General features: G+C 33.5%; 1 protein-coding gene and 1 long non-coding RNA gene across 4 annotated transcripts in view; both read right to left on the bottom strand.

Moving 5' to 3' along the window:
• The window catches only part of taf6 (TAF6 RNA polymerase II, TATA box binding protein (TBP)-associated factor), a 156,004-nt gene extending 154,069 nt beyond the window's left edge, over nucleotides 1-1,935 (bottom strand). The window contains exon 1 of one of the 3 annotated variants that reach the window (XM_073950191.1): nucleotides 1,885-1,935. The gene's annotated coding sequence lies outside the window, so the exon portion shown is untranslated. 3 annotated transcript variants of the gene reach the window in all.
• Nucleotides 1,936-11,897: 9,962 nt separating this feature from the next.
• Nucleotides 11,898-22,091, bottom strand: LOC141385715 (uncharacterized). The gene is made up of 3 exons (XR_012406583.1): nucleotides 21,699-22,091; nucleotides 14,638-15,051; nucleotides 11,898-13,822 (listed from the first exon to the last, which is right to left on the bottom strand). It is a non-coding gene; the product is annotated as an uncharacterized lncRNA (long non-coding RNA).
• Nucleotides 22,092-24,163: the final 2,072 nt, after the last annotated feature.

Below are 24,163 nucleotides of genomic sequence, written 5' to 3'. Positions count from 1 at the left end.
GCAAATATTTTATGTTGTCATTTTTTTTCTTGTTTCTAGCTTAATAAAAAAGAAAGTGAAGCAATTAATATAGCTGTTCAGATATGTCAGGCCCATAGCTCGTAAGACATGGGAAATGCATTTTTCAAATGGACTTTTCTTTTTTTATTTGAAATGTGGCAGTCACTGCGCGTTCACAAAAGTGGAAATGCAATTGCAAATGTGCAACTTGCTATTACATTTGGATTGGGTCAAAATTTATGCATCCACATATTAAAAATTGTCCTGGATATCCTTCTGTAAAAAGAAATTGAATAATGTGGTCTAAGTTTAAATGTTAAAAAAGAAATAAATGTTTAAACATCTTGTCTGAATTGCCATGCTAAAAATAGATGTTTCTGTAGAAATTACCCAATTATTTTTTATAACTTGAAGAATTATGATGGTTGTTTTGGCTATTTTTAGAATAGTTGTGTCTGTGTATTTGGATTCGTTTTAAAGCTTGGAATGCAGCATAAAACTGCATGGAATCCTATTTATTTGTATTAATTAGCTTAAAATATGCATATTCTTAAGTATTTCGAGTAAGTTGCTAAATAAAAATGTATAATATTGATAACTATTTAAAGCATGTATTTTGTAAAAAAAAAAAAAAAAAAGAAAAACTTCCCAAACTTGCGTAACGCTACACTTCTTAACAGAGAACAGCTTTGCATCCTACTAGGAATCGTAAAAGTACTATAATAACTCTATAAAATGTCCAATTATTACTATGTATTATAAGATCAGTCATTTATTTACTTTCTTTTCGGCTTAGTCCCTTTATTATTAAGGGGTCGCCACAGCGGATTAAACCACGAATTTATTCAGCACATGTTTTACGCAGCTGATGCCCTTTCAGGCAACAACCCATCACTGGGAAACACCCACACTATCATTCAAACACATACACTACAGAAAATTTTACTTTACCCATTTCACCTGATTTGTGGGGGAAACCGGAGCACCCGGAGGAAATCCATGCGAACACGGGGAGAACATGCAAACTACACACAGAAATGCCAACTTAACCAGCCAAGGCTCGAACCATCGACCTTCTTGCTACTGCGCCACAGCGTTGCCCTGTTATAAATTCTCAAACTCTAAATTATAAAATAGTTTAGTATTTCTACTAGAATCAATATGAGTTTGCATTGCTTATTTGAGACCATGTAATTAACGTTACTGATCAAATACTCAGAAGTAAAGAAGTAAATAAACTACGTTGTCTGTGCGTTACCGCTACATAAACCTGCGTTGTTTATATATATATATATATATATATATATATATATATATATATATATATATATATATGTGTGTGTGTGTGTGTGTGTGTGTGTGTGTGTGTGTGTGTGTGTGTCGAAAGGCTATTAATGTACGACTGGATCATGCTTCTCTGTAATAAACGTGCACAAAAGCAAAAGTGAACAGCATGTCTTTCTTACCTTCAAAAGGAGGTTGCAGCTATGTCTATTTAAAGCTGCCGCTTTGAAAACAATAAAACAAAACGGGTAAATCCTCTGTATTATATAATACGAATTTTGTGTTTTTATTTGTTTGTTTGGTTTGTTAATACTTTGCACAGCCCATTTAGTTCCGAACCATTTTTCCGAAAATTCGCCATTTTGAATCTGCTGAAAGGTCCTAAAACAAATGTGACGTTATCGCACGTATATTTTTACAAGCTCATATTAGCGTCATGTTTTAAACACACTTTATAAAAGAATAGTTATAAATGAACGTTTTACAAATTATTCAGCAAATATTTAATGCAGAAGAAGCAGTGTATATAGGTTCATTTTTATGCATCTTTCATGACATAGACTGCCTCGGAATCGATTGCAGGGGGACTCGATTTCTCACCACACCGCCTCGCCCGAGTGGAGTAAGGGGAAGCTGCAGGCCCGGAGACCCAACTGCACGCTCAGACTAGCGCGCACAGACAGACCAGACAGTGCCCCTGCTGTTGGGTTGGGTGAAGCGGCGAGTAAGGGGAAGCTGCAGACCCCTATATGGGACATCTGCAGACTTGGATCTAGGCAGTTTTACGGCTCAGGCAATTTTACACGCCACAGTTTTACGCCGCTGTTGTTCCTAATGCGTCCAGTAGGGGGGATGGAAGATACATGGCCAAACAATACATTTGAAGTCTACTCTCCCAGATTATTAAATGTCCTGTTCATAAATACACACACACACACACACACACACACACACACACACACACACACACACACACATATATATATATATATATATATATATATATATATATATATATATATATATATATATATATATATATATATTTTTTTTTTTTTTTCATTAGATTACGCTGAATAAGAACGCTAAGTTAATTTATCAGAAAGTGAGTTATAAACTCACTAGAGAATATGCAGAACTGATACACTCACCAAACAATTTCAGCTATGCAAAAGCCCACTGGCAAATTAATTTAGATTAATCTAATAAGAAAAATTCAAAACACAAATAGTTGGAAAGTGTAATGGTTAATTGTAGCCTAGTTATACGCTTTTATATAGAGAGATGAAATTTGTTGTATTGTTTATATATAAAGTTGCATTTTGACAATAACACAATTATAACCGTACAATACAGTGTAATATGGCGTAATGATGTGCTGTGATAAGAATGCAGTGGTATTGACTACCAGACAGCTGCAGAACGTTTAGACAAACAATTTACTACTTTCTAAAATTTCAAGGACCATTTAGCTACCTGACAATCAAAAACCTAGACAACATTAGATTTTTTTTACATTTATTTATTGACAACAATATCTCTAGAGATTGCCAGTTGTCTTTAAATGAAGCTGAATCCTTGCATAAAATTCTTAATGCTCACTAAAAAAAAAAAAAATGTGTATAAATACTCTGCAAAAAATCCTTTTCTTACTTAAGAGTTTCTGATTTGGTTTTAGTCCAAATATCTAAAAATTCTTAATCCTCAGAAAAGTGAGGAATGGAAAATGAAAAGAAAAAAAAAGCATTTCATGCCATTTTACATATTATCTGGACCTATGCAAAACATATAAAAATATATTTTTTAACTTGATTTATGATTTAAGAGTTATAACTTAAGGTATAACAAATTACCAAGTCATTATTATTTAACATTTTTTGTTATTTGTTGCTACAAATTGCGATCCTGACTTTCCCATATTTAGCATATTTAATTTTTTTCTTTGTAAAAAATGGTAACAATAAATATTATGAAACAATAAGTGATAAACAATTTGAATGCATACAATGCAAACTTATATATATATATATATATATATATATATATATATATATATATATATATATATATATATATATATATATATATATAATATATATATAAAAGTATATATAATATATAAATGGTAACGTATAGCTATATGAACAAAAATTAGTACACTGTTAGACCTTATCGGGTTTTTTTTACAGTAGAATACTGGCTACACTGTTGCCAGCCACTCACTGTAAAAGTTCGGTTACAGTAAGTAACTGGCAACAGTGTTGCCAGTTAATTACTGTAACTGAACCATTACAGTGAGTGGCTGGCAACAGTGTTGCCAGTTATTTACTGTAATTGAACCATTACAGTGAGTGGCTGGCAACAGTGTTGCCAGTTATTTACTGCAACTGAACCATTACAGTGAGTGGCTGACAACAGTGTTGCCAGTTTTTTACTGTAACTGAACCGATACATTGAGTAGCTGGCAACAGTGTTGCCAGTTAATTACTGTAATAGAGCAGCAGTGGTAACTAACTGGAAACTGTGTACAGTTAATTACTGTATTGTAGTGTTACAAATCACAGCATTATACTGCATACACATTAATAGTATGTCATATATAGTTATTGTAGTGTTACTAAAATTAATCAGTATTCTTAGCTGTTATTAAAAAATATAAGGCATAACATTTTTCAGACAAATTTATTTTATTGTTTTGGCACCAAACAAATAAATAACAGTAAAAGTATAACAAAATTAATAAATCAGCAGATATAAATATTGTCTTGCATATTACAGGTCTGCACAGTAAGGCTGCGGTCACATTAACGTTTGAGCATGCAAAATTCTGTCATACTGCACTGCGAAGTGGAATTAAACAAAGCGAGTAGTGGAATTAAACAAAATAATTAGAGATTGAAAAAGCAAGCCAGAGAGGTCATGTTTTGATCTTTGATTGGTATCAAGCAATCACATGATGTGATTTCGCATGTCAGCGTTCTCCAAGCTTGAACTTTCCAATGCTGCGAATTATGAAATTTGTCGCATGAGCTATCATTCCAGGTAGGGATGGCTGACGTGAAACTGATGTTTTGACACAGTGTCGAGATCCCGAAGCGCAAGTGTTTCGAAACACTGCACCGAAGCACCCAAGTCACGTGACTAAAGTGTTTGGAAACACCTAGTCACGTGACTAAAGCGATTCAAAGCATCGATCAGCTTAAAAACGTTTCGAGACCTGGCAAATCCTCATTTGACTGCCAAGGTCTCCAAACAGTCTTTGTCTCATATGGCTTAGAGGATTGTGAGATTGCTAATTGATTTTATGCTTTGCATGATGTTTTGGGTTCGAATCCCGACTTGTACAAATACTCTGAAATCATGGTTTTATGTATTTTAATCAAGTTTCTGTTTTGTGTAGCCTAAATAGGATACAGCTGCAGTTACGCCATCAATTTAGCATCATTTTTGTAACACTGTAAAACAATAATAAATATTTTTACAGTATGGTTGGGTTTAGGGTTTGGGTAGAAATGAATAAAATACAATAAATGGGAAATTTAATGAATAATATAAATAATTCTTGATAACTTCAGGCCACCGTTTTTGATCTAGCAACAACCCTGTTTTAAGACAAAAACAAGACATATTTATTCACAAATTGCTCATTCGGATATCACACCAATGTTGAAACAAAACGATACAAGAGCAAAGCATAACCAATTGGTATTAAAGCATTTCAAGACAGCTACGACAGCCGGGTTCGAAACCTTTTAACCCCGCATGGGAGTCTGACACCTTAACCACTATACTATGTCAATTGACATATCAAACACACAAAGTTGGGTTTAACGCCTTAATTTGTTCAACCGTTCTTTGCTGAAGCTGTTTCAGTGCAATACATAAAAAAATGACCACTAGATGTCACTGTAGAGTGGGGTTTCGAAACGTTTCGAAGCTTTGTCACATTTGCTTCGACTGTTTCAGTGTTTCACGAAGCCTCGCTTTGCCCACCACTAATTCCAGGTCTGCAGTACTCACATGCGTATGAATGGAAGTCTATAGGGAGAAAAGTGCAGTGTGACCGGGACTTTAAGCTGTTACTCTAATTAAACACACCTGATCAAACTAATTAGGCTTGTTAGAAATCTACAGGTAATGTTGAAGCAGGGTGGGTACAAAACTCTGCTGCTGCAGTTCTCCAGGAACTTGGAGTTTGACCCCCACGGTATATAGCAGGGGTGCTCAATCCTGTTCCTGGATATCTACCTTCCTGCAGATTTCAGTTGCTACCCATATCAAACACACCTGCCTGTAATTATCAAGTGGTGTTCAGGTCCTAATTAATTGGTTTAGGTGTGTTTGATATGGATAGCAACTGAAATCTGCAGGAAGGTAGATCAGCAAATGAACAGCAAAAAACACAACATAATTATTTTAATTTTTAAAGTTTTAAATAATTAAAAACTGTGTTAAATCTCAATAAAAAGTTTAAAATAATTATAAAAAATAAAAATAAAGTTGGCAACATCGAAAAACCAAAGGATCCAATCTTTTATTGTTATAATTATCTCATGACAACAAACTTTTCTATTGTTTCTAATAGGGATGTAACGGTATCAGAATTTCACGGTACGGTAATACCTCGGTATGAATGTCACGGTACGGTATTTATTGAATCATTTACAGGAAAAAACAAAACTTATGAAAATACTCCAAAAAAGTGCCAAAAGTGTCAATGACATACAAATTAGCCATCTATCTGTAAGCTTTGAAACAGGAACTTCAATTTTAATAACAAAAAAATACTAAACCATGTAAAAAAAATAAAGTTTCAATTTAGTATTGTTGAAAACTCATCACATTCAACATTTAATCACTCACTCACTTAGATAGAGATGGGTTTAAAGGAAAATTATCATATAAATATAATCTGGTAAAAGCTGGTATCTCTGGGCATTTACAATGTCCCCTGCAACAGAAAAAAACCCTCTCATTTGGGACTGAGGTTTCTGGGACAAGAGAGATATGACTTGGCCCAGGTTGACAGCAGTGGGTAACGTTGTGCATTGTCTTTCCCCCACTTGAGACGACAAACCATGAGTAAGATAGAGGTCTCATGTCTGCATCAATCTGAACAGTGTGCTGACAACACCGCTATTCAGTACGCGCACGACAACACCCGCTTTAGAGTTTTTCAGCTCTTTTTCATCCCCGCTTCTAGCAGCACACTCCATTTCCACATTACTGGATCTGTAGCGACAACAGACCGCAAGGGATGATGGTCAAGCATGGGCTGATGGGAAATGTAGTTTCAGCTACCTCCCGTTCGCTTCATTCGCCTGAGCAAATTTTCTCAGAAGACCTATAGTTTTACCGAGTCATGCGACTTCGGTAATATCGAAAAAAATTTATATTGCGGTATGACGGTATTTACAATACCGTTACATCCCTAGTTTCTAATATAAATTTATAGGTGGAAACACTGCTCTTAAAAATACTTAGCAACAAACTCACAACCTGGGACCGGACAGTGGAGCTTTTGTGTGTGGATGGCTATGTGTATCATGTTTTTGTGATTCCCTGTAATGATGTGCACATGTTACCTTACAGAGATGATGGAATTTAATTTTGGCTTAGTTGCCAGAAGGATACATACAACTGTTAGCATCTGTACATTATGGCAGTATGCAGTATCCAATAAATACATATACCTAAACAAAAGTAATGTAAGAAGTTATATGAGGAGGGGCTAACTAGCTAACAATGTAGCTTTCAAGTACACAGTTCAAGATAACAACAATATAACTTAAAACACAGCCTTATTATAGAAACCCTCAAAAACATTTGAACACATTTTACTTACTCGTTGTAGATTCTTATTTAAAGCCTAATACATATCAGACTCTACATCTGAATTGATGGACAGAGAATAGAGCACACTCAGCAGTAAACAAATCAAACACCTGGCTCCCTTAAAGGGCCAGCATTATCTGAAAACTCTTTGTAACACCTTTGTGTTTAGAATAAGACAGACAGCCTGTGGGAGTGTGTGGTGATGCCTAAATCATTATTTTCTGCCTTTAAAATGCACATCTCTATAAATAGAAACATAAACCATCAGAGAAGATGGGACAGTAATGGTTGACCAGTAATTTGCTATTTATTGTCAGTTACTATAATGAGTACATAAAGTAAATTACTGTAATTTATTTTTTTGCACTACACAATTTCATACAAAGTCTACTCCTTTTATAGTAAAATAATATGTTTTAATAAATAATAAATGTTTCCTTTTATCACAGCAAAACACTGGCTATTTTACAGTTATTTACTGCACAATCTACAGAGTAACAGTGCAGTTATACTAATTAAACACAACTGATTAAACTAAATCTAAAGGTAGTGTGTTGAATCAGGGCTGGAACTAAATTCTGCTGGGCTGCGTCCCTTCATGAGTTTGACATCCCTGGTCCATAGCATATTTTCAAAGGAATTGCCTACAATTATCACAATCATGCACATATCATTGAATAAAAACAATAAAAATATAAAAACTTCATCCAAAGCAAACAAATAAAAAAAAAATAATAATCTGATCCTCATGTTGTTCCAAACCTGTAGTAATAATAATAATAATAATAATAAAAACAAATAACCTGATTAATACATTTATTTAGGAAAGTCTTTATACTATACTGTTAATGCCACTTTTACCTACTTCATTTGAAGTTTTCCAAACAAATTCATCGAGTCTCTGCAAAAATGTATGTACGTGCTGTTTAAGATATTTTTTAAATAACACATTTTTACTAGTCATTTAGCAAAAAACTAATATTCAGTTGAAAGTGCAATATAAAAGCTGATCTATAGGTTAAATTAGGCAAATTAGACTAATTATAGAAACGTAAACAAAGTTATAAGAATTATTATGACAATTTCTTCGCTCTGTGTGAATATTTTTGCCTTTAAATGCATTTCATCCATATCTTATGCTTAGCTTTTAATGATCTCTGTGGCATTGGTTGACTCCTGATATTCAATGTTAAAACATAAAAGAAACCAAAGAAAACACATGGCTGCAGTGAAAGTCAGCTTATCATCAATGCAATGTCCCACTCTTCCCTCAATACTGACCATATCAAAACTGAACAGTAAATATATATAAATATATAAAATTATATAATAAATATGAATAGCAACATAAAGCATCAGAGTAGATGGGGCAGTAATGGTTGATCAGTAATTTACCATTTATTATGGCAGTAAATATCTGTAATGGGTACATAGAGTAAATTACTGTGATTTATTCTTTGCATTACAGAATTTCATACAAATCCTGCTTCTTTTACAGTAAAATACTGTTTCCTTTCATTACAGCTAAACACTGGGTATTTTACAGTTATTTACTGCGTAATCTACAGTAAGGGTTAACAGTGTAGTTATTTACCAAAATACTAATATTCAGCTTAAAGTGCAATTTAAAAGCTTAACTATAGGTTAAACTAGGCAAATTAGATTAATTATAGAAAAGTAAACAAAGTTATAAAAATGATTGTGATAATTTTGTTGCTCTGTGTGAATATTTTTGCCTTTAAATGCATCTCGTCGATACCTTTACCTTTTAATTAGCTCTGTGACATTGACATTGGTTGACTCCTGATACTCAATGTTAAAAACATAAAAGGAACCAAAGAAAACACAAAGTTGGCTGCAGAGAAATTTAGCTTATCATCAATGCATTGTCTCACTTTCTCCTCAATATTGACCATACACATACCAAAACTGAACTGTATATATATATATATATATATATATATATATATATATATATATATATATATATATATATATATATATATATATATATATATATATATATATATATATATATATATATATCTAGCAACATAAAGCATCAGAGTACATGGGGTAATAATGGTTGAGCAGTAATTTACCATTTATTATCACAGTAACTATCTGTAATGGGTACATAAAGTAAATTACTGTAATTTATTCTTCGCACTACAAAATTTCATACAAATCCTGCTCCTTTTACAGTAAAATACTGTTTCCTTTTATTAGAGCAAAACACTGGCTATTTTACAGTTATTAACTGCATAATCTACAGTAAGGGTTAACAGTGTATATACCAGTATATACCATTTATAATTTTGAGTATCTCTATGTATTTATTGATATATGATAGTTTAATTGTTTAAACTAGAATAGGATTGCATTATATTTAATGTAATTGAATGCAATGCAATTTTAAAATGTAAAATAAAATCTGTTAAATTTTTTAGATCTGTTTAGATTTATTTCAATATTTAGGAAGTCAAATTTGGAGGAATAATGTAGTGTAGTTGTAATGTAGATGTGGCTGACAACCCAGACCACGCAAGTGTTTTGTCTAATCTATAAGAAAATATATATCTTTAAATTAGTTATTAAATATATAATAATTACTCCCTTGCTGAGAAAAAAAATGTAAATGAAAATAAGCCTACATAAGAACTTTCTTATGTAGGGTAATGTTCTTTTACTTTTTTTGTTGATGTAGAACATGTAGCTAGCCCGCACATAGTTTGCTAAAATTGAGTCAAACTAACACATTGCTGTTTCATTACACCAATTTGTTTGTGTTGACATACACTTTATATCGACCTTAATCTAATAAAAAAATATTCAAGTTTCATGTTTGCTAATGTTTTAAACACGTATTTAACAAACCTCTTCATCGTGTCGCGTTTGGTTGTTGTGATAAAGCTCTGGAGACTTATAATAATACTGTACTGTAGTCCCTCTACAGGACGCATCAGGAACAACAGGGGTGTAAAACTGCCTGGGCCGTAAAACTGCTTGGGCCGTAGATCTGTCTGGATCCAAGTCTGCAGTCTCCCCCTCCTCACAGGCCCGGAGACCCAACTGCACGCTCAGACTTGCGCGCACAGATCTGCACTTCCAGACAAGACAGTGCCCCCTGCTGTTGGGTTGGGTGAAGCGGCAGGTATGGAGACCCAACTGCACACTCAGACCAGCACTTTCTAGCAAGTAGCAACATCAGAAACGCCAGTAATGTTATTGATTATTAAAGCGATTCCTGAAAATTACCAAGTTTATGGCATAAATCAATGTGGTGTAAAATATTACACTGGCAAACAATTATTTCAGTGTTTGATTTGATCAAAACTAGTGTCAAAAGAGCATTATTTTATGATATTTACAGCTTGCTTATTTTATGTATTATTGTACCATTCTGGGACAACTTTCTAGCAATGTTTCTGGCAAAATAAAAAAAAAAAACTTTAAAGTAAAAATGTTAAAATAAAATGTAGGCTATAACATGTAGCACAATTATTATTTGTAACATTTTAGTGCTGTAAAGGTCTACTGTACATTTTACTGTATTTATCTGAAAGTGCTACCAAAGACAATAACAGTAACACAATAGCAGTCCATGAATTATTAATAAGTTCTGTAATGATTACAAACACGTTTTTTGGAAATCAAAATATCAGTTAATCTGCATAGAATTTACAATATGAGCTCTCTTAGGTGAAATCAAAAGTAATTTGCTTGTGGTGTGTATTTTTTTTTCCAGATTGATATAATAATTTAAAAAGTGGGTCTAATACAGTTAATAAAAAGTTAACACTAATACAGTGTACCAAGGACTGCTGATATTTCCTTTTTTTTTTGCTCTAGAAATGAAAAATCTCCTCAATAAGAATGTAAAGCATTTATTTTATTTGATGTTATTTTCTACATAAAAATAATTATTACTCCAGTTATTATTTTTCACCATTTTTCTATCCATTGTTTACTACTTGACTTGTAGGACCTCATGAAAAAGTACACAAAAATAAAGTTTGTTGTGAGAAAATTACTCAGAGTACTATATTTTATTGTGAAGAAATTTATTGTATATGAAGATAATATTTATTCCCACAACTCAATACGAAACAGTGATAAATCCTCAATAATAAAAAAACAACAACAAATGTCTGAAAATATTGATGTAACTGAACAATATCTATTTACAAATACAATAAATAAAAATACAACAGAATTAATGCATTAAATAAAAAAATCTAGTATGTATTTTATGAAAATAAAAGCCTTTGAACATTTTTCCAGACACCTTTAGCTCCTAGATGTTAGTCATAACATTTATATGTTTCTTCTTAATGCCAACTGTGTAAATAATTATCGATAATATGCTTATGATATTTCATATAATGAAATATCATTTCATATTTTCATATAATATTATATTCATATATTATATATTATATATTTCATATAATAATATATTCAATTATAGCCTAATATTATATAGTAGAAAAATAGTTTAAATTACAATTTAGAAGCAGCTGAAATCAGGTTAGTCAATCTTTTAAACAGCAGGTGGCACTGTGAAGGTCTGGAAGTGCAGGTCTAGCTTCATACTATTGGGCCTCGCCTTGACCAAAGAGCTTAGAATGACTAAGAGGCGACACTAAATAGAATGATCAGCGCCCAGCAACAGCCCTGGATTCCGCCATTTTGGAGTGAAAGTGATCTCATTACAGTTGCGATGGCAAGCAGCTGTTTTATTTTTTAATTATTTGTTTAAAAAGCACATTAAAGCTGAGGTGCAACCTGAATGACAACAATGCATCATTTGTTATCATAATCATCAACACTTTTAATAGTTTATTTTACAGACTTATAATATGCTGTTGTTCTATTGGAGTTTTCATTCCACAACGGCCGCCGCACCCTCTAGTGGCTGTTTACCAAATTACACTAGATTCTCGTCTCTTGATCATTCTAAGCTCTTTGCCTTGGCTGCAATCATAGATATATACATTAAATATCGCATAGGGACCCTGAGCATGCGTCAATAGCGCCGCCATTTTTGTACAGTGCTCCCAGGACAAGTGTCATTCAACCGCACTAGTCAAGACTGTTACATACTGTTACTACGTGAAGATGCTGTATGGCGTTCGGACAGGTTCTAATCCTTTACGTGAATATTACTGTAGTGATGCGCGCAATCGTTTCGTTACACAATAGCCCCTTCACACAGTGATACCAGCAAATATCCGGAAAATTTACGGAACGGCTTTACCGGTAGAGGACATTACAGAATTTAGACTGTTTACACATCCATTCCAAAATACCGGTAAATTCTGACATCATTAACCAGAAATGGCCTCTAAACGGCTGCGCTTGTATTTGTAAACATTTGACAACATTACAAACTCTGTGGATGGATCAGTATTGTGAACAACTTCGATGAAAACATATAGAGAAACACTTTCGCATGTCGAGATGTTCATGATGTGTGTGTGTGTGCTGGCACTCACCAGCTGATTCACAAGCACACGCGACGCAGGGCTTGAAGGTAAACAAACAACGGCTTATCATAAGCATATTATCGATAATTATTTACACAGTTGGCATTAAGAAGAAACATATAAATGTTATGACTAACATCTAGGAGCTAAAGGTGTCTGGAAAAATGTTCAAAGGCTTTTATTTTCATAAACCATGTGGATGTGAATGCGTCTGATTGTTATGATTGGCTAAAGTAGACGTCTCACGTCAGTACGTTCTAGACATGCACGCGCTCTTTCCGGCAATCTTCCTTCTGCATTCACACAGCGCAGCATTCCGGCAAATTACGGGTAATGTTACAACTTCTCTTTCCAGAAAATAGCCGGAACGAATTTACCGGTATTTTCAAAAAGAGCCTGTTTACACATACAACCTTTCCGGAAAATTGCCGGTAATTTTCCGGAAAGATCTGTATGTGAGAAAGGGGCTAATGGCTAAGTTAAGCCTTCGTCATCTGCTCCACTTCCTTTAACTTCCTTTAACTTCCTTTCTTAGAAGCTCAACATATCGGGCAGCGAGGAATAAACTTATAAACCGTCCTTTTAAATACGAGCTCTGTTAAACTGTCATGAAATGTCCGCTATCCATACTGTTCTCTAATCATTACTTTTTAGCTCTGAAAAAACGATTTCTTGTCAAAATAAAAGTCCCCCATAAACAATAGAAATAAAGTGATCCTTAAACATAAAGAAATGTAAGATAACTCTTATTAACGTCTGTTACAGTGTTAATTAACATATTAGTTAACACATTAGTGCTTAACAAATGCTTTGTTAATGGTAAATCATATTCATAAATGGTTAACAAACATGAAAAACATGCAAGTTGAAGCAGGGAATTTCACATTAATACTCCAAAACCTGCATGTTGTTCATGCTTGTTCACTACCCAAAGACATCCATTGCAGACAGATTTCTCTGGCATCCACAGTTCCTCCTGTTGGATGTGGTTCTTCTTCTTTTTCATTTGGTGGTTTACTCTGGATACCGTGGCTCTTGATCATCTCAAACAAACACGTTCTGTCTTGGTCACAGATGCGCCAGTGAGGCATGCACCAACAGTTTATCCTCTTTTTTTAACTATGATGTGTCACTCTGTTGTGTGTATTGCAATACTTTAAGATAAAACTGTGCTACTAAACCTTCGCAGTCTCGCGCACGCACTCGGTTTCTCTCTACTTTAGCTTGATTTTCATTTTGACAATGCTGAGATTGCATGCATCAGAGTTTTTCACCTTCGTGAGAAATTAAACCTCAGACTAACACAGGTAATGAAAAATTTAATTTCAGTCATTTTCTATTTGGAGAATTACAGTTTGCTTAGTCCATAAACAATCCTTTTATAAAATACATAATTTATCCAGGCCTTTTATATATTTATATTTTATATATAAACTATAAATATACATTTTAACAAAATTTTAAGAACATTATATGCAAAAAAAATCTAAATGGTAGGCTACAGGCTAAATAAATGTGCCTCGTCTGCAGAACATCACTGCGGTCACCGCATAAAGACAGATGACAGACACATCTCAATAAACACTTGATGCTTGCTGTCAACTATGCTAGGTAATTAAGGGCATTTGTTATGACATTGATAGGATCTGTTGTTGTCAAATAAGTTTCCTTATAATATTTTTGTTGAAAATCTGATGTAACCCTTATTTCTGGCTGTTTACACACCAGTCTCTCCAACGTGGGTATCATAAATAAACGCGGGTTACCAGGGTGATAATTCATTTATTTTTCTTTAATCTGTAGCATCAACATAACATTCACAATCAGCATTACAACAGCATTGCATCTGTCAACCTTTTCTCCACTTGCTTTCTTTTTCTCTCTCTCCTACAGTACTTTCCAGTGCACCTCCCTTAAAGGAGTCAGAGCATATCAATAACTTTCACAACTAACAGCTATTAAGCTTTGCACCAGACATTTTTTAAAGTAAATAAAAAATCTTTCTAAGTAGATTCAATAACATTTTTACTTTTAAGTATTAATTAACAAAATAGAAATTAAAATAATGAGTAAAATATAAAGTTACTGTCACCGACTTGGTCCCAGTCATTCCCCTCGCTGGCCAGCAGAGGCCGCCATCCCTGGACTTCTAAGCATAACATCATCCAAGACTGATTGTGCACACACCTGAACTGAATCCAGATAACGACCCACGCTCCCTTTATAAGCCACACTCAAAAACCAGTTCATTGCGAAGTCTTGTTTAGCCACGGCCAACATTTCTGAGTTTTAGTCCCTGCCTGATCTTCTGTGCATTACCACGGACTGTTTCTGAGTCTGAGTTGCCTTCTGCCTGCCCTCGACCCATGCTTGTTATACGGACTTTGAACCACACTGCCTGCCTACGACCCACGCTTGTTATACGGACTCTGAACCATGCCGCCTGGGTCAGGGTATATTCTGGCAAACCGTTTCCCAATCATGCTTTGCAATCGGCAAAGCAGAACGGAGCACACACCGTTTACCAATTCAGGATGGATAACTCGCAAAGCTAAACTTTCCTGCGTGCTTTCTTAACGTATCGCTATCAATCCGCATTGAAAGCAGGAGAATATAAACGTAAGAGGCGGGGCAAGGGTTTACGTTTTTCAAATTAAAAGTGGGCGTACGTTTAAATGAAAAAGAAAAGAAAAGATATGCCTAATGTTAATGTGAAGTACAGCGCATTTGCGTCCATTCTATATTTTTAAGCCTACACTGAGTGTAGGCTAGTAATAGAGGGTATTTACTTTTAGTAAAAAGATGTGACAATAGCAGCACAATATTTAATTTTTAGTATTTTAAATATATCACGGTGGTGCAGTGAGTAGCACAATCGCCTCAAAGCCGAGCCAGTTGGCATTTGAGGGATTTTGCTTGAGTTTCCTCCACTGTCCAAAAACATGCTGTACAGGTGATTTAAGTATATATATATTTATATATATATATATATATATATATATATATATATATATATATATATATATATATATATATATATATATATATATATATATATATATATATAGTGATAGGTTGCGGCTGCAAGGACCTCAGCTTCGTATAACATAAACTGGATATGTTGGCAGTTAATTCCGTTGTGGCGACCCCAGATTAATAAAGGGACTAAGCTGAAAACGAATAAGTGATTCAATAAATGATTCAAATATTTGCTCCTTATGGGCCATCTAACGTAATCTATTGCAAACAGTAGCAATTATCTGCAAGTATTGTAGCACTTTAAGAAAACAGTAGTCAATAATAATTTAATTAAATACAATACCAGTCATAGTTATAAAGATGAACAACAACTAACCTAATATTCCTTCTTCAGATAAAATAACTCATCGTAACCTTCATACTCTGACTATTTTTAATCCAAGTAGTCCTCTATTTTTGTACAACCAAGAGATGACAATTTGGGGGAACAGAGTCAGAAGTCTTTTGTCAGAAGATTAAGAAACTTTTATTAAAAAAAAGGATGTAATGCAATTTGACAGAGAAGACTGAATGCACGAATTAAGGAATTTCATTAATCAAATTAATTAATCGTTTTTTTAATTTATGGGTTATTCCTATTATTCAGTGCCATTTCAGGGTAGTAACTGTCACTGATTTATTTATTTATTTATTTTACATTTTCTGGTATTTTTATAATTTCAGTTGAAGAAGCACATGTTGAACTATAAGAAAAAATATACTGATCCAGTTTAGGATACTACATAAAATTTTCACATGTAACACAGGCCAAATGTTTCCCTTTTACAGAACATTCTCATACCTTTTTAAAGGTGTTTAAAATAAATAGTTACTATAATATTTACATTTTCCAAGGGCTAAAATGTCCCTCACTTTACACTGCGCATGCCTGTTATAGCTTAGAACACCAACAATAGTATTTTTTAAAAGCTATTACTAAACAAGGGTTATCTAAAAAAGCTTGCTATGATGACACATTGTAAATTTAATGTATTTCATTTAGTATAAAAATAGATTGCAATGCAATTAAATCCTGTTTTTAATTGATTTAATTTTGTCAGTTCTTTGGATACAAGTAACCAGAAAAATGTGTAATTTATGTTGATTTTATTTAATTAATATGAAAAAACTATTATATATAATATATAATAATCATTAACAGGGTGGAGAGAGGAGTACCAGGGTTAACATTACAATAGGAACTATATAGGGAACTTGTTTGCTACACTCTCATTCGATTACCAATAACAAAATGATGGTTACTGAATTATCCAAAGAAAACACAGCAACATTTTTCAATGTCACATCTAAGACATCACATAAATTGTCCAAAAAGCCAATCTAAATATAAAGAGCATTTTCATACAGATATTAGAGTACAAATAGTGAAATACTGAAAATTGCAAATAAAACTATTATTTTAAAATCAATATTTTATTTTGGTTTGCACCATGATGTGCCCTGTATCATTTCCGCTTTTCTGTAGCCGACAAGCGTGCCGTTCCCTGAAAAAATCATGCACATGGTTTAAACTGATCTATAAACCATGTTTAAGCCATGAGCAAACAGTAACAGTGTGGACAGTAACAGGAGTGACATTTTTTGCAAAACTCAGGCATTACTACCATTATGGTGAACAACGAGCTAGCACATGATGATCTGAAGAAGATTTGAAACATGTTTATTAACGGTATTTCTCAAAATTACAAAGAAGAAAAGAAAATGTTTCCCTTATATCACAGGTGTCAAACTCAGTTCCTGGAGGGCCGCAGCTCTGCACAGTTTAGTTCCAACCCTAATTAAACACACCTGATCAAACTAATTGAGTCCTTCAGGCTTGTTTGAAACCTACAGGTAAGTGTGTTGGAGCAGGGTTGGAACTAAACTGTGCAGGGCTTCGGCCCTCCAGGAATTGAGTTTGACACCCCTCCCTTATATGAAAATAGGTAACAGGGTAGACATGTTATGTTTTATCACAACAGAAAACTACTCTGAAATGCTTAAAATAAAAGAAGATAAAAGAGTGAGACTAACTCTGCTTCTTGTAGACAATTTCCATAATTGTGGGAATTCCTGAGAATCATGTGACTAGAGAAACAATCAGTGGGCATTTTTTTATGTGGATTACAATTAAAGTAAAGGAGACATCCATTTCAGGGACACACATTAATTTAAAGATTTTATTAAAATATTTTAATTTATTAAAAACTATAGCATTTGGTGAGAAGTATTATATGACAATAAAAAAATCAATAAAAAGCATAGTATTTATTCGGATTTCTAAATTATACTTTTAACTGAACTTGAGCATACATAAACTGGGACATGGCAATTCAGCCACTTGCACTGAAATTAGAGTAATTATTTTAAATTTAATTTAATTTTAGCACTTGTAATCGGGTCTTATTGTTGAAATTGGATAATCTTATCAGAAATTTTTTCTTGTTGAATTTTTAATTATTCTGTACCATATAATGCCCTAGGGACACAAATGGCACTAAATAGTATTAGTATAGTAATTATTTTCTTTATTTCTGTAAACTAATTTCTGTAAAGTAAAAACTGGAAGGACCCCATACAAATCATGCGGCTGAAGCTCCCTGTGAAGCCCATGTGCAATTGTTAAGTTTTATCTCTGAGCTTATTTACATTGTTAACTTTCATGAAAATAGTTATAAAATAGTCCACTATAAAATAGTTAAGTTTTGTTGTCCAACAACTCTGACAAGTCATAGAGAAAAAATATTATTTATAATGTATTTAAAAAAAAAAAAAAAAAAACACTATATGAAGATAAATGTCCATACAATGCAGATAAATTGCTCTTACACTATTTGTATATTATTATTATTTCAAGATTTCTTTTTCTTTTTAGCAATTAGACATATTTTTGGCTGTATTTTGACAATATTTTTATGGTACAGTTTAGTAAAACATAAAAATATAATATTAATAAAGTGAGTGAGTCTTTTTTCTCAAACAGACTTTGAACTACATAAATATAACAGTTTTTACTTAAAATTTGTGTTAACTGCCTATGTCAAAATTCTGTTTTTTATTTTAAGGCACTTTTTTTTCTTTTCTGTTGAAAATTGCCATCCATAGATTTGTTTGTATTTGGTGTGTTCTTACACACAGATATTACCTTTTGTATGCTTAAATACGTCTGTACCATTTACACACACCATCTTAACCAAAAGTATTACATATCATACGCACATAACCATTCTGTATAAAAACATACAATAAAAACATAAATTTGTGCTACTGAAACAGATTTTGCACAAATTCCATCCTGTTAATTTATCTATTTATAGTTATGGTTATTTTGATGTGACTTGCTTGTTTTGTGGATTTGTGGATGAAGTATCTGTAGCTCCACATTTGTTTTTTGAATGCGGTGTGACTAACAGATTTTGGGTTGAATTAAGCTGTTAAATGTGCAAATGTGACACGTTTCTCCTCAAAATTGTTGTCTTCTTTTGAAAACATAACTTTTGAGTAATAGTTGCTTAAGAAAACCGGTGTTATTTTTTAATGCATTGTGACAATCTTTTTAAGGATACACTTTAATCGCATTTTTGCCTTTTTATATATTGATGATGTTCAAAGCTTGATTCATGCAAACCTATTAATACCACATTTTTTGTTGTTTGTTTTCTTTCTTTGTTGTTTTTTCCCCCTGCATTTTCTTATTTCACATGTAAGAGTAATAACTCTCCCTGTTACTGTTTTGTCATGAAAATATATTTTAAAAAGAGAGAAAAATGCAGACAAAAAGACTAAGTGCTAGACATGGTGCTTGATTTTGCAGGACATTTTTTTACATAAACAAGTAAGAAGGAATTAATGAAATATTTAAATTTATGTAGGCTATTATGCACAAATTTTAATAGGGATAGATATAAATGTAATAGCTTATAAAGGTATTAACAATATATAATATTGCACTGAACGACTGAATTTAGGCATAATTTAATAAAAGTGTGAAATTTGAAAGGGACAGAGGTATCAAATCAGGGAGGAGGGAGTGTGGTAATCGTTTTTTCATTGGTTAGGTTTTTTTTCCAGTAGGGGCCTGGCAATAGTTTTTCCATTGGTCAAAGGTTTTCTTTTCGGTCAAATGCGTTGGGTAGTTAGATTACCATATTTAATAAGCTGCTCATTTAGTTTAAAGGTGGATCATTCTACTTTATGCACTGGTGTTTAGAATAAAACTATTTATAACTATTTATAAATGCACTAAGAAAAGTGTTTTATTCAGTACAAATCCATTTTTTTGCCTGGTAAATATATATATTGTTCAACTATCACAGATTTATAATGAAGATAATAAGTTATTAGTAACTTTATGTTAAGTCATATTAATCAATTGGAACACAAACATGGGCTGCACGGTGGCACAGTGTGTAGCATGTTCGCCTTACAGCAAGAAGGTTGCTGGTTTGAGTCCTGGCTGGGTCAGTTGGTGTTTCTGTGTGGAGTTTTCATGTTCTCCATGTGTTCGCTTGGATTTCTCTGCCCTGGGTGCTCCGGTTTCCCCCATAAGTCCACAAACATTTGGTACAGGTGAATTGGGTTGGCTAAATTCTTAGTATTTGTGTGTGAATGAATGTGTATGGATGTTTCCCAGTGATGGATAAGTTGGCGGTTCATTCTGCTGTGGCGTTCCCAGATTAATAAAGGGACTAAGCCGAAAAGAAAATGAATGAATGAATGAACACAGACACATAAACATATATAGAGCATATATACACATAAACGCATATATATATATATAAGCTTTTAAAAGCTTTTAGGAAACTTAAGCTATTTAAGTCTCATCATTTAGGATGACACTAAAACACAAACATGCTGGAATGTAATAACTGGGAAATTATAATGTAGAAATTAAGCTGTAAGCTTGATTAAATTTGATTTTAAATGTAATTACATTGACCATGTCGAGATGTAATTCAGAACAGTCTTCACTTCAATTTTAGTGACTTTAAGAATGAAAAACAAGCCTACAAGTGCAGCAATCCACAATAAGTGGTCTTGTGCTGCCACCTAGTGGCTAAATTGAGTTTAAAGTGATTAATGCTAAAATTCTGGCTTGTAAATTGAATATCTTTTTGAGACATCTTAAATATAATAATTGTCACATGCAGTTACAAAGAAAAAAAAAGTAAATATATATATGTGGTAGAACGGGAGATTGTCATGGATATGCAGCCGACAAAATCTGCAGCAACTGCATACAGCTATCATGTCAATATGGATCAAATTCACTGAGGAATATTTCCAGTACCTTGTTGAATCTATGCCACGAAAGATTAAGGCAGTTTTGAAGACTAGTAAGACATAGGTGTCAAAGTAAATGCTTAGAGGGTAGCAGCTCTCCACAGTTTAGCTCCTACCCTGATCAAACACAACTCGTAATCGTAATTGTAAATCGAAGTGTTTAATAGAATCTTGATCACCTTGATTATTTGGATCAGCTGTGTTTGATTAGGGTTGGAGCAAAACTGCAGAGCTCCTATCCTCAAAGAATTAACTGACACCTATGTAATAAGGTGTACCTAATAAAGTGACCGGTGTGCGTCTATATTTATAAGAAAATAAATAACTACATAAATATATGATACTATATTAATTGATTATTTTTTAACTTTTAAATATACTTCAACGATCTCAATGACTTGAACCTTTCCTATTTATCAATTTAGAGCTATAATTCATGATTTAACCAAGGTTTATCTTTTTCACATACTCAAAAACAATACGTTTCTAAATCCCATATCACAATTACTGAATAATTCCCCAATTATTCCCACAATTTATTTATTCGGATGTACCTACATATACGTTTAAACATTTTAATTTGAAAAACGTAAACCCTTGCCCCGCCTCTTACGTTTATATTCTCTTGCTTTCAATGCGGATTGATAGCGATACGTTAAGAAAGCACGCAGGAAAGTTTAGCTTTGCGAGTTATCCATCCTGAATTGGTAAACGGTGTGTGCTCCGTTCTGCTTTGCCGATTGCAAAGCATGATTGGGAAACGGTTTGCCAGAATATACCCTGACCCGCCTGCCACTGACCCATGCCTGGTAAATCACTCTGTGTCTGTCAGCCGCCAGCCCCACGATCTATATTGAATGCTGTTGATGTGAGTTCGCACTTTAGTGCGTGTTGTATGTTTGTGATTAAACTGTCTATTAAATACTGCAAAATGGATCCCTCTGTGTCAGTCTCCTCGTTACAGTTATACTTTAGTGTGCCACTTCATCAGTAAAATAACCAGCCTTTGTATTTAATTTATATTTTCCTTCCAATTTATCGCATCACAACTAAATTGTGGCCAGTCTTACTCATTATACTGTACTTTGACTGTCTATATAGTTCAAAAGCAAAATTGTTGGCTATAGTATTGAAAAATATAATTCACAATGCAAAACCCTGGCCCTGCAGTTATCTCTCTTTAAAAATAAAAATCTTATAGCCAATAGCTTTTTTTTTTTTTTTTTTTTTAACTTGCACAATTTTATCGCCTATACTAAACAGCCTATATATATATATATATATATATATATATATATATACACACACACAAAAACACACACACACACACAAACATAATATATATTTACCACACAAACTCTATAATTTAAGCTTATTATAAATTAGCATATATATATATATATATATGTTAAAAGTGAAGTGATTCTCCCCAGCTGTTCTTTTTAGGCTTACAGAACCTTGTCACAGCAATGAATAGAATAAGGACAACCTGCTATAAAATAATAATAAAAATTATTTTTTTATTATTACTATTATTATTAATATGGTAATATTTGATTACCTGCTACTATAAGCGAAACCTTAAAACAGGTGTTATTATGTCTCATTTTGCATATCTGTTACTGGCTATCAGAGGTGGAAAGTAACGAATTACATTTACTCACATTACTGTACTTAAGTACTTTTTAGAGTAGGTTTTAAATCTTTAATTTTACTTAAGTATGATTTGCCTAAAGCATTGTACTTCGCTACATTTTAAATCATATGCGTTACTGAGTAAAAGATAAATATAAAAAGAAATGCAACGGAAAAAGGAAATTGCGCCCGGAAACCCCGTCACTGCAGAAGTAGTGTGAAAAATATCTGCAGGAAACTTGTCTATTCACTTTTGCTGGAGTTGGATTTGTCGCCAGAGTTTAGAAAGTTTATCAGCAAAATGCCTGTCAACCCCAACTATGACAAGGTAAGCTACACTGGGACAGTTTAGAATGCTTAGTCTAAAAGCATCTCCAATCCCTTGTTTAATGTAATATTTGCACTTGTTGGACTATAAAATCTAGTCACTAACGCCAGGGGCGGACTGGCCATCTGGCGTACCAGGCACTTTCCTGGTGGGCCGACGTAATTTTTGAGCCGGGCTGATCATCGTCTTATGATCTGATCGGCCCATAAAAGGCTTAGCAGCCTATCGCTTTTTTCTGCCTTATTAATTGACGCTGCTGTGATCTGTGACTCTCTGAAAGTAGATGCTTTTTTTTCCCCGGACAGACAGACCGGGCCGGCCCATTGGCTCTTTTCTTTATTGACATTGGGCTGGTCCAATCACAAACTCCTATTTTGGGCTCTGTGTGAGCGTGCGTTGTCTGTGTGTATTTGTCAAAATAGTCGAGAGTCAGAGAGAAGAAACGCAAGGGAGGCGCAGAGAAATCGCATGAAATACACCAGCGTTTCATTTAGCGGTTCTAAGAAGTTCTCCTTTCATTCTAGTACACGGCTAAAAACACAAATCACGTGACCACACACTCTCTGCCAAGAGTTGGCGGGTGAGAATAAACCCCAGGTGAGAGTATAGTGCATGTCAGACAGTTCATCTGCTGGATGATCTCATCTCACTATAGTTGTTAAACGTGATATTGAATTCATCTTGTTGTTTTGGCTGAGTGCAAAGATAAGCTAATATATTAATTTATTTAACCACATACACTGATTCTGCACATTGACTGATTGCTTACCTTTATCATATAAATTTATTGTACGTTATACTTTTATAATGGCCATTATTGATTATTTAAACTGATATTCTGCAAAAGAGACGGGGTAAAGTTTGTTATTTTCAAAGAAAATGAAAGGAGGCAGTTAAGCCCTGTTTTGTTATAAATATGCAGAGTGAAGATGATGCTCATATAAATATATAGCTACATGAGGCTGTTTGGTGTATGTTAATCATAATATCAAAATGAAACAAATTTGACATATTGTGTTTTGATTGTTTAGATAGTGAAACAGCAAGCAGGATGAGGTGAATGAGGTTATAAAGTACACTGTTCCCTTTGAAGATTTACCCATGCATTTGCAGGCAGTTTTTGTTATGTTTTTTATTCAATATAGGCTGAGTGAATAGTGTATTGAATAGGCTAAATTGGCTGTAGTGTATGAGTCTGTGAATGAGTGTGTATGGGTGATTTCCAATATTGGGTTGTGGCTAGAAAGGCATCTGCTGCATAAAACATGCTGGAATAGTTGGCAGTTCATTC

This window comes from Danio rerio, chromosome 5, assembly GCF_049306965.1.
Source record: "Danio rerio strain Tuebingen ecotype United States chromosome 5, GRCz12tu, whole genome shotgun sequence".
Lineage (NCBI taxonomy): Eukaryota > Metazoa > Chordata > Actinopteri > Cypriniformes > Danionidae > Danio > Danio rerio.
Note: the sequence above shows the minus strand (reverse complement) of the source record. Positions and strands in the feature narration are given on the sequence as shown.